The sequence below is a fragment of the Natator depressus genome, chromosome 6 (genome assembly GCF_965152275.1).
Source record: "Natator depressus isolate rNatDep1 chromosome 6, rNatDep2.hap1, whole genome shotgun sequence".
Classification (NCBI taxonomy): Eukaryota; Metazoa; Chordata; order Testudines; family Cheloniidae; genus Natator; species Natator depressus.
Window position 1 is genome coordinate 5,770,165 of NC_134239.1, and position 16,048 is coordinate 5,786,212.

The following is a 16,048-nucleotide window of genomic DNA, read 5'->3' on the forward strand; positions in this document are numbered from 1 at the left end:
AGGTTAAAACTTCCCCAAGGTACAAACTATTTTACCCTTGGCCCTTTGTCTTCCACTGTCACCACCAAACATTTCTCTGGGTTCCTGAGAAATACATAGTTTGGAAACGTCTTTCCCCCCCAGAAATCCTTCCAACCCTTGCACCCCACTTCCTGGGAAAGGTTTGGTAAAACTCCTCACCAATTTGCGTAGGTGACCACAGACCCAAGCCCTTGGATCTTAGAACAATGAAAAAAGCATTCAGATCTTGAAAAGAAACATTTTAATAGAAGAAACAGTAAAAAGAAAAGGATCACCTCTGTAAGATCAGGATGGCAAATACCTTACAGGGTAATTAGGCTCAAAACATAGAGAATCCCTCTAGGCAAAACCTTAAGTTACAAAAAGACACACAGACAGGAATATTCATTCTATTCAGCACAACTTATTTTCTCAGCCATTTAAAGAAATCATAATCTAACGCATATCTAGCTAGATTACTTACTAAATTCTAAGACTCCATTCCTGTTCTGTCCCCAGCAAAAGCCTCACCCAGACAGACACAGACCCCTTTGATGATCTCCCTCTTCCCAGCTTTTGAAAGTATCTTGTCTCCTCATTGGTCATTTTGGTCAGGTGCCAGTGAGGTTATCCTAGCTTCTTAACCCTTTACAGGTGAAAGGATTTTTCCTCTGTCCAGGAGGGATTTTAAAGGTGTGTGGAGGGATTTTAAAGGTGTGTACCCTTCCCTTTATATTTATGACAACTTAAGAACAAGGTGCACACAGTTCTGTTTCCCTGAAAACAATAGAAATGCAAACTTGCTTGTAGCCAGTCCTGTGCCCTAACAAACGGCTTTTTCTTGGCTTCCTCCACAGTCACACTACCAATGCTCCTCTGGCTTTCTGCTGGCTTCCTTATTCCTTTAGACAGTCATCTACAACATAAATGAATTCCCCAACCCCTGCATATTTGCAGTCAGTCCCATGGTTCTCCTCAGCCTGCTTTTCTCACCTTCTGCTCAGGCCTTGCCATGTTGGTCCATGCCTTGGGTGGTGGATTCTGTGGGTTTAGCTCCCACTAAACAAAAGGTTTATTCATAAAAGGAAAAAGATATAGATGAGAGCTAGAATTGGCTCTGTGAAAAAAATGACAGACAGTAATGGCAAAGTTCTTGGTTCAGGCTTGTGGCAGTGATAGAATAAACTGCAGGTTCAAATCAAGGCTCTGGAGTACCTCCACAGCTGGGATGGGTCATTGAGTCCTTTGTGTAGAGCTTCCATATGTAGCAAAGTCCCTCCAGAGCTATGAAGCAGGATTGAAGACAAGATGGCTATGAGACATCAGCCTTTTATGGTCTTTTCCAGGTGTAAGTACACTTCTTTGTTCTTACTGTGGAAAATTACAGCAAAATGGAGTTTGGAGTCACATGGGCAAGTCCCTGCATACCTTGCTGAGTCACAAGGTGTGTCTGCCTTTTCTCAATGGTCAGTTGTATAGCTGATGATCCTTAATGGGCCATCAAGCAGGCTAGGCAGAGCTAATACCAACTTGTCTGGGGTGTCACCCAGAAGCATAGCAGAAGTTGGAGATATAGACAGTATAGAGCCAATATTCATAACTTCAACAACAAAAATGATACATGCATACAGACAGCATAATCATAACCAGCAAACCATAACCTGGTCTTAGACACCTTATATGACCCCCTTTACATAAGAGTTGGTGCCACTACAGGACCTTGGTTGCAACAATGATCCATACGGTCCCAGTTCATGTCAATAACATCACAGCCTCTCTTGCCTTTCACAAAGATCATCAGTGATGGGGATCCCCAGTGATTGAATGAAGGATCTCTTGTACCATGGAGTTCTCATCAGGGAGAGAACTCCTGACTAAGATGCATGACATTAATGGTGAGGGCATTTACAGAGATTATAGCTGCCCCCACCATTCCTTCTCTCCCATGGTCCTCTCAAATATTCCTGCTCCCCCAGTCCTTCCATAGCATAGGACAGAAGGGCCTCTTCTTGCCCCCCAATAACTTCCCTTTGCAGCTGGGGAGGTGTCCCATCAGTACTGGCTCCTCAGAGCAGGACATCCCTGCCCGCAAACCGCAGGAGAAGCTCTCTGAGAAGCAGAACTGGCACCTGAGCTCTGGAAACCGCAAGTTTCCTCTCTCCCAATGTAACAAGGGGGCAAGAATAAGAGGCAGAAATCCCTGGAGCTATGTTAACAGCTGGAGACATCATCTCCCCCTGCTCCTTAATCCTTCCTTATTCCATGAGGGGACAAAGACAAATCAGAATGTGACTGCAGGGAAAGTGTCTGAAGAGAACATTTGACTGAGTAAATGTATTTTCTTCTTTGGTTTTCTTACTAAATTCATTAATTCAGGAGCAGGAACCTGATACTGAGCAAGTTCTAGAGGCTCAGAAGAGAGATTCTGTCACAGGTATTTCCTCCTATAACCCTTCCCTTCACACCTGCTGGTAACTGGCCAAAATCTCATCTCACTTACACTCAATGACAATCCAGGATAACTTTATTAACATGTCTCTGTTACAAGGCTCTGAGGTAGTAGGGTCCCATACTGAACTGTTGGGGAACCTGTCTCATGGGCAATGTTCAGACTCCTGCCACCTGAAATGCCCAGGGTAGGTAGAGCTAGTCTCTGAGAAGCCAGTCTCTGAGAAGGAAGCAGAGGAGCACTGGTCCTGGCTACCCAGAGATCGGACACTTCACATGGGTAGGATGAAGGAAGTGGGTGATAAAAGATGTGACGTAGGATGGTCAGAAGAGTTAGGAGCAGATTCTGATGCCTTTTCTCACTGGGGGTAGTACCTTCCTCCTCAATTTCAAGGAAACTGTGAGCAGACAAGAACTACGCAACATGAACAAGGCAGCAAAATCTGGCAGCTGATGATTCACATTGACTGGTACAAAAAGAGAAACTGAGAAGAGGAAATAAAGGCCTGGATTGTGACCTGGCCTACCCACACAATCTGGGGAGGAAAGGACCGTGTGTTCATGGGTGAAGGTGGGAGGGGAATGGATGGAGATGTGGTTTTGTGCTCTCTCACACTGAACAGATCAGCCAGCACAGCTGAGCCATCGTGGGGTTCTGTTAATTTTCTGCTGTTAGACGCCAGCCGTAAATTACTGCCTTCCACTGGAATGAAGGCAAAGCAAGAGGGGCACTGTGCCCTAACCCTTGTCTAGACTTCGGGGATGTCTTCACTACCGAGCGTGGCAACGCTTTAACGTGGCTGTGTAGTCGCAGCACCAGCGCAGGGAAAGGGTTCTCCCAGCGCTGTAAAAAACACCCCTCCCCGGAGGGGAGGAGCTGCCAGTGCTGCGAGCAGGACTCCCAGTGTTGGATCATTATCGACACGGTCGTTTTCCAGCGCTGAAATGTGCTCTGCTCATGGGGGTGTTTTTTCACACCCCCAAGCAAGAAAGTCTCAGCGCAGTAAAGCACCACTGTAGACAGAGCCTTGGAAAAGAGTGTCTCTTCAAACCAAGGCAGCTCCCTACAGTTAGCAAACTGCATTAGAAACACTATTTGCCACCTCGTGTAGATGCAGTTCTACACCTTTTAAAATGTACTGACTGGGGTCAACCCTCGGGCCTGTGCAGATGTTTTGGTCTTGTTGTAATGGGAGTTAATTGGTTGCAAATTAATTTGAGTGAACACAAATGATCATGAACACTAATGGAGACCACGCACAAACATTTCATTACGACATAAACTTTTCTTTCTGTTCAATATGCTGCATGCTCGATAACAGTGAAAGGGGACTCTGCCCTTAATGTTTAAAATTTAGATCGACCTAGCTATGTCATTCAGGGTGTGTGAAAAATTCACACCCCTGTGTGCTGTAATTAAACCAACCTAACCCCTGGTGCAGATGCGGCAAGGTTAACAGAAGAATTCTTCTGTCAGTCTAACTACTGTTGTTCAGGAAGGGGGTTACCTACATCAACGGGAAAAAAACCCTTCTATCAATGTAGAAGCGTCTGTAGTCCCGATAGCGTGGATGTGGCCTGAATAAATGCTACTGTTACTTTATAAAAGCAACTATTTACAAAGCTGGTCCTGCTGAAGTTTAGCAATTTAGCCACATGCACATAGAATGACTCCAACCTCTCCCCTCCTGCAACCTGTTGCCCTCTCTCCAAGCAAGTTGTTACATCTTTCCTTTTAACAACTATTTTGTTATTGTTCTGTCTTTTCCAGCAGAGTTTCATTACGATGTAGGGCCAGAGGTCACTAGTACGTAGTCCGCATAGGGACATGGCCCTAACCACCCTCGCATTGTGGCTAATGAGGCCTCTCTTCTTTTCTTTTCTTTGGCTGCAACTATCCACTGAATTTGACCCAAATTTGCAAAAAGTTTCAGTAACCCCAAAAAGGCAGATTTCAAAGAATTTTCTATTAGCTGAAAATATTTTGCCCAGCTCTTGTTAAAAGTTCTGGTCTGCAAACCCGTCTCCCATTTCTTATTTGTGTTGTCACTGTTGGTGGGTGATTTGCTTTCACAGGGCTGCTCTGCAGCAAAGGTTGTCAGGGGGCTGGATGGCTCATTTAGCTCAATCTCATTAGTGGAAAAACTGACTATCAGCTCAGCTGGAGCTCATTGGGAGCCTCGCAGGAGCTGTAAGGGTAAAAGGGCTGTAAGGCAGGAGGGCAGAGTTGCTGCCAGTGAGACAGCAGGACTAGAGGGAAGGTCCCTTCAGCAGTCTGGGCAAAGAGCTGCAAGGGAAGTCAACTTGGAAGAACCTGGGTGAGAGGCTGGGGAAAGCCTACAGAGAAGAAAGTGTAGGAAATAGATCAAGGAGCAGCAAGGGATTGGAAGAAACTGGTTCTTGCTGCTTCAAACAAGGGCCCGGAGCTGGAACCCAGAGGAGTGGGTGGGCCTGGGTTCCCCTACCACCTGCAGCAGAAGGCCCAGTGAAGACTTTGGAGATAAAGGCTCTCGCCACATGGGACCTAGAACTGTGTACCCCCCACTGGGGCCATGGGATTCCTGACTTTTTATTACCCCAAAAGGGCTGAAACTAAAAATTACCTAGACAAAATTTGGGTCACTAACCCTACCCTGTGCCACCATGAGACACAACAAATTTCAAAAAAAAAAAGAAAAGGAGTACTTGTGGCACCTTAGAGACTAACCAGTTTATTTGAGCATGAGCTTTCGTGAGCTACAGCTCACTTCATCGGATGCATAGCATATCGTGGAAACTGCAGAAGACATTATATACACACAGAGACCATGAAACAAAACTTCCTCCCACCCCACTCTCCTGCTGGTAACAGCTTATCTAAAGTGATCATCAAGGAGGGCCATTTCCAGCACAAATCCAGGTTTTCTCACCCTTCCCCCCCCCCACCCACACACACATACAAACTCACTCTCCTGCTGGTAATAGCCCATCCCTCTTTGAAACCTCTCTTTATAATGCGCATGATAATCAAGGTGGGTCATTTCCAGCACTAATCCAGGTTTTCTCACCCCCCCCACACACACCCCCCTCCAAAAACCACACACACAAACTCACTCTCCTGCTGGCAATAGCTCATCTTACAATGTGCACAGCAATAATCCAAGTTTAACCAGAACGTCTTGGGGGGGGTTTGTAGGAAAAAAACAAGGGGAGATAGGCTACCTTGCATAATGACTTAGCCACTCCCAGTCTCTATTCAAGCCCAAATTAATAGTATCCAATTTGCAAATGAATTCCAATTCAGCAGTTTCTCGCTGGAGTCTGGATTTGAAGTTTTTTTGCTTTAAGATAGCGACCCTCATGTCTGTGATTGCGTGACCAGAGAGATTGAAGTGTTCTCCGACTGGTTTATGAATGTTATAATTCTTAACATCTGATTTGTGTCCATTTATTCTTTTACGTAGAGACTGTCCAGTTTGACCAATGTACATGGCAGAGGGGCATTGCTGGCACATGATGGCATATATCACATTGGTGGATGTGCAGGTGAACGAGCCTCTGATAGTGTGGCTGATGTTGTTAGGCCCTGTGATGGTGTCCCCTGAATAGATATGTGGGCACAGTTGGCAACGGGCTTTGTTGCAAGGATAGGTTCCTGGGTTAGTGGTTCTGTTGTGTGGTATGTGGTTGTTGGTGAGTATTCGCTTCAGGTTGGGGGGCTGTCTGTAGGCAAGGACTGGCCTTTCTCCCAAGATTTGTGAGAGTGTTGGGTCATCCTTCAGGATAGGTTGTAGATCCTTAATAATGCGTTGGAGGGGTTTTAGTTGGGGGCTGAAGGTGACGGCTAGTGGCGTTCTGTTATTTTCTTTGTTAGGCCTGTCCTGTAGTAGGTGACTTCTGGGAACTCTTCTGGCTCTATCAATCTGTTTCTTCACTTCCGCAGGTGGGTATTGTAGTTGTAAGAATGCTTGATAGAGATCTTGTAGGTGTTTGTCTCTGTCTGAGGGGTTGGAGCAAATGCGGTTGTATCGCAGAGCTTGGCTGTAGACGATGGATCGTGTGGTGTGGTCAGGGTGAAAGCTGGAGGCATGTAGGTAGGAATAGCGGTCAGTAGGTTTCCGGTATAGGGTGGTGTTGATGTGACCATCGTTTATTAGCACTGTAGTGTCCAGGAAGTGGATCTCTTGTGTGGACTGGACCAGGCTGAGGTTGATGGTGGGATGGAAATTGTTGAAATCATGGTGGAATTCCTCAAGGGCTTCTTTTCCATGGGTCCAGATGATGAAGATGTCATCAATATAGCGCAAGTAAAGTAGGGGCGTTAGGGGACGAGAGCTGAGGAAGCGTTGTTCTAAATCAGCCATAAAAATGTTGGCATACTGTGGGGCCATGCGGGTACCCATAGCAGTGCCGCTGATCTGAAGGTATACATGGACTTAAAAGAATTAGCATTTAAGCAGAAAGGGCATCTCAACCTAAACTGTGGCAGAGCTGGTTCTCTGTTATAATAACTGAAGCATCAATAAATCTTCATTCACTAAATGGGTTCATTATGTATCAGGTCCAAATACCCTAACACTGCACTGGAGATGTTACTAGAGCAGAACTTGCCTGGGGGTCTTAGCATTAGCTCCCCATGCTGCAGCGAGGGTGAATCTGTTCTGTGAGTAATGACAGTACTCACAGCTCCCCAAAGGGACAGAGAAAGCAGTATCAGTGAAGGGACAGACTTGGTCTCTGGGAAATGAGCAAAGTCACAGTGCTGTCAGCTTAGGGTGACCAGATAGCGACTGAAAAAACGGGATGGGGGGTGGGGGGTAATAGGCGCCTATATAAGACAAAGTCCCCCAAAATGGGACTGTCCCTTTAAAAATGGACATCTGGTCACCCTCTGTCAGCTACACCTTGTGGAAGTATAACATTGTATAAGTATAACGTTGTATAAGGGGACATGCTGGATACATTGTATATGAGAGGGCATGCCTAAACATGTTACAAAGTATCTGAGGGAGCACAGGTAGGGACAGTTAGCTTTTGAATGGAGAAGCAATTAAGATAGAGCCAGCACGTCTAAGAAGCAGGCATCAGAATGGAAGGTGTGAAGGGCAATTAGTTAAGTTAACTGGAAGCTGTTAAAGGAGATTGTTAAGGGTGGCAGGTAATTGAAGATACGTGACTGGTCTCAGGGATCTCGAAGGGTGGTGACTAAAATCTTTTTCTTCTTTTGTCTGTAACTTCTCTGTAACTTGTTCTCCAAAAAACTGTATAAATTAAGAGACACAAGCCCCACTCGGGGGGCTCACTTCTAAATGTATTAGCAGAGCAGCTTTGCTAATAAAACAGAGTGGTCTGATAAATTGTGAGTCTGAGTCAAACTTTGACAACCTGTAAAAGACACTCCACAGCAAAAGGATGGAGGAAGCTACGAAGAATCAAAAATAAGTCTTCCTGCTCAGAGTGATCTGCACTGACTGCTGAAAGGGAAATAAAGGGCCAGATCCTCAGGATGAGCCATTGACAACCAGCACAGCTCACGGTGAGGGGTGCAGGCCACCATCGCAGCTACCTGATCCCCAGACTGCCAGGCACCAGTCTGATTCTGAGCAGCCAAGGGCTCATTCCAGCCACCGGGATCACCACACAGACAAGGTCCTGAGTCTATGCCCCCACCCCCATCAGCTGTGAGCTGGGATGTCATAGAGCTGGTTATGCTGAAAGATTCCCCTAAGGGAAACCCTCAGGTTGGGCCCAAAGAATGCAACCCAACGTAGCCTCGGTGGAGTTCAAAATGGGTCAGAACTATGCTCCATTTGCACTGAAGTAATCTTATTGGCTTGATTTATGTTGTGCAAATATATGTTGTCAAGGTTCCTTCCCCACTCTGAACTCTAGGTACAGATGTGGGGACCTGCATGAAAAACCCCCTAAGCTTATTTTTACCAGTTTAGGTTAAAACTTCCCCAAGGTACAAACTATTTTACCTTTTGCCCCTGGACTTTATTGCTGCCACCACCAAGCGTCTAACAAATATATGACAGGGAAAGAGCCAGCTTGGACACATCTTTCCCCCCAAAATCCTCCCAAACCCTACACCCCCTTTCCTGGGGAAGGCTTGATAAAAATCCTCACCAATTTGCTTCGGTGAACACAGACCCAAACCCTTGGATCTTAAGCACAATGATAAAGCAATCTGGTTCTTAAAAGAAGAATTTTAATTGAAGAAAAAGTAAAAGAATCACCTCTGTAAAATCAGGATGGTAAATACCTTACAGGGTAATCAGATTCAAAACATAGAGAATCCCTCTAGGCAAAATCTTAAGTTACAAAAAGACACAAAAACAGAAATATACATTCCATTCAGCACAACTTATTGTATCAGCTATTTAAACAAAACAGAATCTAACTCATATCTAACTAGATTGCTTATTAGCCCTTTACAGGAGTTCTGACCTGCATTCCTGCTCTGGTCCCGGCAAAAGCAACACAGAGACAGAGAGAACCTTTGTTTCTCCCTCCCTCCAGCTTTGAAAGTATCTTGTCTCTTCATTGTGCATTTTGGTCAGGTGCCAGCGAGGTTATCCTAGCTTCTTAACCCTTTACAGGGGAAAGGGTTTTTCCTCTGGCCAGGAGGGATGTAAAGGTGTTTACCCTTCCCTTTATATTTATGACATATGTAAGAGAAGAATTGAGCCCAGGATGCATAATGCATCTGTCACTTACGGGGTATTGCTTTCTTTAAATTACAATTCCCTTTACATAACTCCCCAAAATCAGCCAGTCTAAGGAATTAGTAAACTGTATATAAAGTCCCCATTTTCTATTCTGAAAATTTAGTTTATGTTTTCACTTCCTTTTGCAGAAAGAAGTAAAGCATTTCAAGATATTCTGTCCAGATTAAACCTGGAGAAGCACAGAAGCAGAAAAATCAGACTGAGGGATTTCCTGGAAATTTGCCCAGAAAGCATCAAAAACAGGATTCCAGAGGCATTAGGAGATTTACCTTGTCATTTCCTGAGGAAGGTCATGGCTCTGAATGGGACGGCCAGAAATACAAGCATTGGAAACAAGGCACAAGATGAAGAAATGGGTGAGGATGAGGAGGAGCTGCATATTGATGACTATTTCTGTTTTAGTGACGCTGAGATGAAAGTTTCTCTGCAACCTCTTGATGTTCTCTGTGCTGTTCTGCTTTGCTCAGACAGTTTCCTACAGCAGGAGATCCTGTCCAAAATGTCCATGTGCCAGTTTGCCCTCCCTCTGATGCTACCTGCCCTCAACACATCCAAGTTCACCCTGATGCTTTGGGCCATGAGGGACATTGTGAGAAAGTGGAGGCCACACTCCCTGGCACAGAGCAGAGGGTTCAGAGAGGAGATCCTGGTGCTCACCAAAATGCCAACCATTTCCTTTGTGCGGATGAGGAGCTGCAGGTTCTCCAAGTCCAAACTCCTCAATGAGGTTCTCAGCCCCTCCCAGCAGCACCACGATTTCTTCATCCATCGGAACATGGAGTCTGGGAACATCCCTCGGGAAATCGCAGATGGGCTGGTTGAGATTTCCTGGTATTTCCCTGGGGGGAGGGAGAATTCAGATCTTTTCCCAGAGCCCATTGTGATTACAAACCTGCACGGAGACGTTGAGTCCCACTGGCCACAGTTCAGTTTTTTAACAGAGGTCTCCTCAGCAGTGTTCATAGTTACTCAGAGTACCAGTGAGAGAGAATACAAGCTGTTATCACCTCCGAAAGAATCCAGAGCTAAATATTACTTCATCCTCAACTGCAAGAATGAGAAACCCAAAGAAACTCTGGGATTTCTTAATAAGTTGGCCCCCATGCTGAAGCTGAGCAAATCACAACTACTAGTGAAAGACAGCACCACTAATAATGCAGGATTTGTGAAAAAGGTGCAGTCCACCATTGGAATCATTGTGAACTCGTCTCCCAAGACAGTGAGTTTGGAAGCCATGGCTGTGATGGCACGAGAACTGGGAATACAGGTGGATGAGGACTGTGAGGCATGTCAGTGTGCGAGGAAACACACTGAAGAAATCACTGCAGAAATAAGAGATGTAGCAAAATACAAAAGAGAAATGCTGAGACTCCAAGGGGACCCATGGAAAAACTTGGCTAAAGTGGAGAAAGAGCTGTGCCGAATGAACAGGCAAGGGAACATTGCCACTGAAGACTATAAATCTGAGCTGAAAAAGAAATGGTTAGAGATACGCAGACAGCAGAATCAGTGTGACCTTACCAAAGGTTTGACTAAGTTTATCAATGGAATAGTACAGTTGAAGCCAGTGGAGAAACATTACTTTCTGAAATGGATGAAATTTAGCCTGGATAACACTGCTAAAGGGAATCTTTCTAAAATGCGGGCAGAGTATAAAGAGAAATGTGAAACTCTAGGAGTGGACCGAAAACAGCTAGAAGAATTAGATAAATTAATATCTGATAGTTCCCTGGGGATTGAGCATTTCATGTGTGAGTTGGGGCAGTTCTATGAGGCTGAATGCTCAATAGTTAAAGAAGGCAAAATGGAAGAAAGCCAAAGGCAATTCATCCATCTCCCAGGCATAGCAGCTGACCTCATACTGGAAGGGTTTCCCATGGAGATCATTGATGGAGACGTTTCCAACATTCCCATGAACTGGGTAACAGATGTTCTGACTTGTCTCAATACCAGACTAGGGGGAAGATCCAGAATGGTGGTTTTAACAGTGCTGGGAGTGCAGAGCACTGGGAAATCCACCCTCCTCAACACCATGTTCGGCTTGCAGTTTGCAGTGAGCAGTGGCCAATGTACACAAGGAGCTTTCATGATGCTCATTAAAGTTACAGAAGCTGTTCAGGAGCTGCTTGGCTGTGATTTCATCCTGGTGATAGACACAGAAGGTGTCATAAATATAAAGGGAAGGGTAAACACCTTTAAAATCCCTCCTGGCCAGAGGAAAAACCCTTTCACCTGTAAAGGGTTAAGAAGGTAGGATAACCTCGCAGCCATCTGACCACAATGACCAATGAGGAGACAAGATACTTTCAAAAGCTGGGGGGAGGGAGAAACAAAGCCTCTCTCTGTCTGTGTGATGCTTTTGCCAGGGACAGAACAGGAATTTAGTCTTGGAACTTAGTAAGTAATCTAGCTAGATATGGGTTAGATTCTTATTTCTTTAAATGGCTGAGAAAATAAGCTGTGCTGAATGGAATGGATATGCCTGTTTTTGTGTCTTTTTGTAATTTAAGGTTTTGCCTAGAGGGATTCTCTGTGTTTTGAATCTAATTACCCTGTAAGGTATTTACCATCCTGATTTTATAGAAGTGATTCTTTTTACTTTTTCTTCTATTAAAATTCTTCTTTTAACAACCTGATTGCTTTTTCATTGTTCTTAAGATCCAAGGGTTTGGGTCTGTGGTCATCTATGCAAATTGGTGAGGATTTTTATCAAACCTTCCCCAGGAACGGGGGGTAATGTTTGGGAGGATTTTTTGGTGGGGAAGACGTTTCAAAACGGACTCTTTCCTAATAATAATACCGGTTAGATGTTTGGTGGTGGCAACGAAAGTCCAAGGGCAAAAGGTAAAATAGTTTGTACCTTGGGGAAGTTTTAACCTAAGCTGGTAAAAGTCAGCTTAGGAGGTTTTCATGCAGGTCCCCACATCTGTACCCTAGAGTTCAGAGTGGGGAAGGAACCTTGACAGAAGGTCTGAAGGCCCCTGAACTAACAGCACTGGAAGACAGTTATCAACAGGACAATGAGCTGGCCACACTGGTGATTGGACTCAGTGACGTAACCATTGTCAACATGGCCATGGAGAATGTCTCAGAAATGAAGGATATTCTGCAAATTGTGATGCATGCATTTCTCAGAATGGAGGAAATAGGACAACACGCAATCTGCCAATTTGTGCATTAGAATGTCAGTGATGTGCCTGCTCATGATCAAAACATGAGGGACAGGAAACACCTCCTGGAGCAGCTGAATGAAATGACCAAAACAGCAGCCAGGATGGAAAACAAAACAGGGAAATGGCATTTTCTGATATTATGGAGTATGATCTAGAAAAGCACGATTGGTACATCCCTGGCCTGTGGCATGGAGTCCCTCCCATGGCTCCAGTAAACCCTGGATACAGTGAGAGTGTGTGTGAGCTAAAGAAATACCTGTTTGAATTTATAAAGGATCCTTCTCTTAATAGATCTGTCAAAGACATTCCTGAATTTATTGAATGGGTGAGGAGCCTGTGGGAAGCTGTGAAACATGAAAAATTTATCTTTAGCTTTAGAAACAGCCTTGTAGCTGAAGCCTATAACCAGCTGTCTATGAAGTATTCTGAATGCATCCGATGAAGTGAACTGTAGCTCATGAAAGCTTATGCTCAAATAAATTTGTTAGTCTCTAAGGTGCCACAAGTACTCCTTTTCTTTTTGTGAATGGGAGTGGGGTTTCCGCAAGGAGATGCATCTCTGGATATCCGAAAAAGAAACTTTCATCCAGCATCAGCTGCCAGAGAAACTTACATAGCTTAAAAATTGAAGCACAAGGGAGACTACAGCAGGGAGAGCAGAAGCTCTTGAATAATTTAGAACAGTATTTTAAAGTGAAGTTGCAAATTTGAACCTGATAAAAAAGTACAGAGAAGATTTCAAAAAGAGTGCAAATAGTCTCAAAAAGGAACTTGAAAATAATTCAATCAGTAACTGTGAGGAAGCAATTCGAATCCGAAGAGGACAGCACAAGATAGACACTATCCAGACTATGTTCAAGTAGACTATAGAAGGTAAAGTTAACAGGCTCTTGGCTGAATGCCGGAACAGAAAACATAAATTAGATGATGAGAAACTGAAAATAGAATTTGAAAGGATGTGGAGAGAAACCTTGTCAGAGTTAAAGCCCACTAGTTTACAGAAACGTCAAGTTGATCGAGATATGGCTCTCCAGCTGAGAAAGGATCTGGAGAACCAAGGGAGTGCTGTCAATCATATGGTACAACATGCAGAATGCCTGCTGTGTTATGGAATGAAATCTTTCACAATGAAAAAGGAATATTTAGACCTGAAATGGATCAGAAAATTTGTTAAATACTTCTCACAGGAAAGTATCAGGGGGTAGCCGTGTTAGTCTGTATCCACAAAAATAACAAGGAGTCTGGTGGCACCTTAAAGACTAACAGATTTATTTGAGCATAAGCTTTCGTGGGTAAAAACCTCACTTTTTCAGATGAAAGCTTATGCTCAAATAAATCTGTTAGTCTTTAAGGTGCCACCGGACTCCTTGTTGTTCTCACAGGAAAGTTACTGTAATACTGAAGAGCTTGCTAAATCTTTAATGTATGAATGCAAGAAATACATTGAAGGAAAAGTTAAATCCAAAACAGACTATGATGAAACCCATTGTGGAAAACTAGTGCATATGGTTAATGAGAGGTTAAAAAGGGAGGATGCTAAGAAACTTCACACTTCTCCATTGTTTGAAGTTGACCTGAAGCTTCACGTTTTGGGGGAAGCGGCTTGGGCATTTCAGAAGATGCATGAAGATTTTATCGAAAAAACAATCCTCAGCAAAGTCTGGAGAAGCTGAAACCTCAGTATTTCTCCATATTTACTCATCTCTATTTGGAAAAGGATGAGAGCCAAATGAGGGCCAGGGATTTCTGCCATCAGTGTCTCAAACCTGCCCTGGTGAGTTATGTCAACAAAAGACTTGGACTAGAAATAGTGGACAAGTCTCTCAGCAGCGAACAGGCCATTGAATACGCCAGCCGAAGCTTCTTCCAGTTCTCTGTGCTAAAGAAGCTGCTGGAGGAGATGAACTTTGACAACTATGTGAAATACATAAGAAACTATGAAGAGTTTGTCAAATCCTGGATACAGATAAGCCTGATAGATCACTACCGTGGGGAAGGCAAGTTTGGAAGATTTGGAGAAGGGGATTCTCTCCACAATAATTAATAAAATCAAGGGAATTCTGAAAAACTCCATAAATGAAAACAATGACACAGTTTCTGCCTTTTTCGACAACTTTTGCAAAGAGCCTCAGCAGGACCTGGTCATTTCCAGCAATAGCTTAGTTGGAGTACAGTTTAAAAACACAGCAAAAATTGAGCAGCTTTCTGATAACATTTGAATCTTCCTTCTGGAGCTGGAACAACAAATCTTAACCCAGTTTAGAGGTTTGGAATTTGAGACCAAACTCTCCAACCTGTCAGTGAAGCCCCAGGATGAGATCTTCAAGCTAGTGTTTGACTGTGGGAAGCAGTGCCCATTTTGTAAAGCTCCCTGTGAAGCAGGAGACAATGACCGTAAGGAACATTTTCTATCAGTCCATTGACCCAAAGGGTTAGGGAACTTCAGGGATCATGAGTAACAAAAGCTTGAGCATTCCATATGCTCCTCTGATTTGGTTTCCAATTGTGTATTCCGAACTGCAGCCACAGAGGGGAAATTTCATCCCAACAAAGATTACCACCATTGCTACCCAGATTGACACATTCAGCCTGATCCCAGCATTGATGCTTCTGATTTCTGGAAATTTGTGTTCAAGTCATTCAATGACCAGTTAGCTAGAAATTATGATGCTGAAGCAGCAGATTTCCCAGGAGACTGGAAAAATATAACTAAAGAGGAGGCACTGCAGAGCCTAAAGGAGGTGTTTTAAATGAAATAATAGACATGCCAAGAGTCTCTTTAAATAGGATACAGTTCAACAAAACAAATCCCTTCATTTTAAAAAATAGAATTTAAAAAAATCTGACATCCTATGTAATTTTTAATTGAAAACTAAGAAAATCAATTGCAGGTCACATCTTCCAGGTCATGCAGAGCTGCTGCCCAGGACCAGTCATACCAAACCAAATTGATCGTGCATTTACGCCTGTCTCCCTGCTGAACTAGAACAGAACAGAAGCCCATCTAGCCTGGTATCCCCACCACTCTGCTGTATTCGATCAAACCAAAAGGCCATGTAGCTCGGTATCCCACTTCCCTGCTGCACTGGATCAGACCAGGTATCCATCCTGTCTCTGGCAAAGGCCCTTACCAGATGGTTCAGTGAGAGGTGCAAGAAACCATCTAATGGAAATTATGAAGAAACTTGCTTATAGAGGGAGCTTCTTTCTAGCACAACTGGGTGGTTTGTAATTGATGATATTCCTTGAATTTTGGTTGGTTGAAATATTCAATTTATGTAATCACTGAATAAATATTGTGCAAGTGATGCTTTTGTGGGGGCTAGATCATGACTCAAGAGAGGGAGAAAAAGAATCCCTCCTCTTACACTCCTGCACAAGTTATGTGGACCCTTGGCCCAGGCATGTGGGAGTAGACAGGCACTGCACCCCTGGCTATGCCCTGGCTCACATGGTGGGTATGGAATGAACAGTTAGTGATCAGAGCTATGGCTCCCTCCCTCCCTCCTCCCCCTCAATGGCAGCACAGCTGAGCCAGCTCAGGCCACTGGCAAGTTACCACCTCATGGAGTAAAGAGGAAGCATAAAAGAAACTAGCAAAAAGAAAAGGAGGACTTGTGGCACCTTAGAGACTAACAAATTTATTTGAGCATAAGCTTTCATGACTCAGGTGTTCACCCATGAATCACACTGCCTCCCAAGGCTGTTCCTGGGTGG

General features: G+C 44.1%; 1 pseudogene; it reads left to right on the forward strand.

Annotated features, from left to right (window-relative positions):
- Positions 1–1,879: 1,879 nt before the first annotated feature.
- LOC141989204 (up-regulator of cell proliferation-like) lies at positions 1,880–12,948 on the forward strand (annotated as a pseudogene).
- Positions 12,949–16,048: the final 3,100 nt, after the last annotated feature.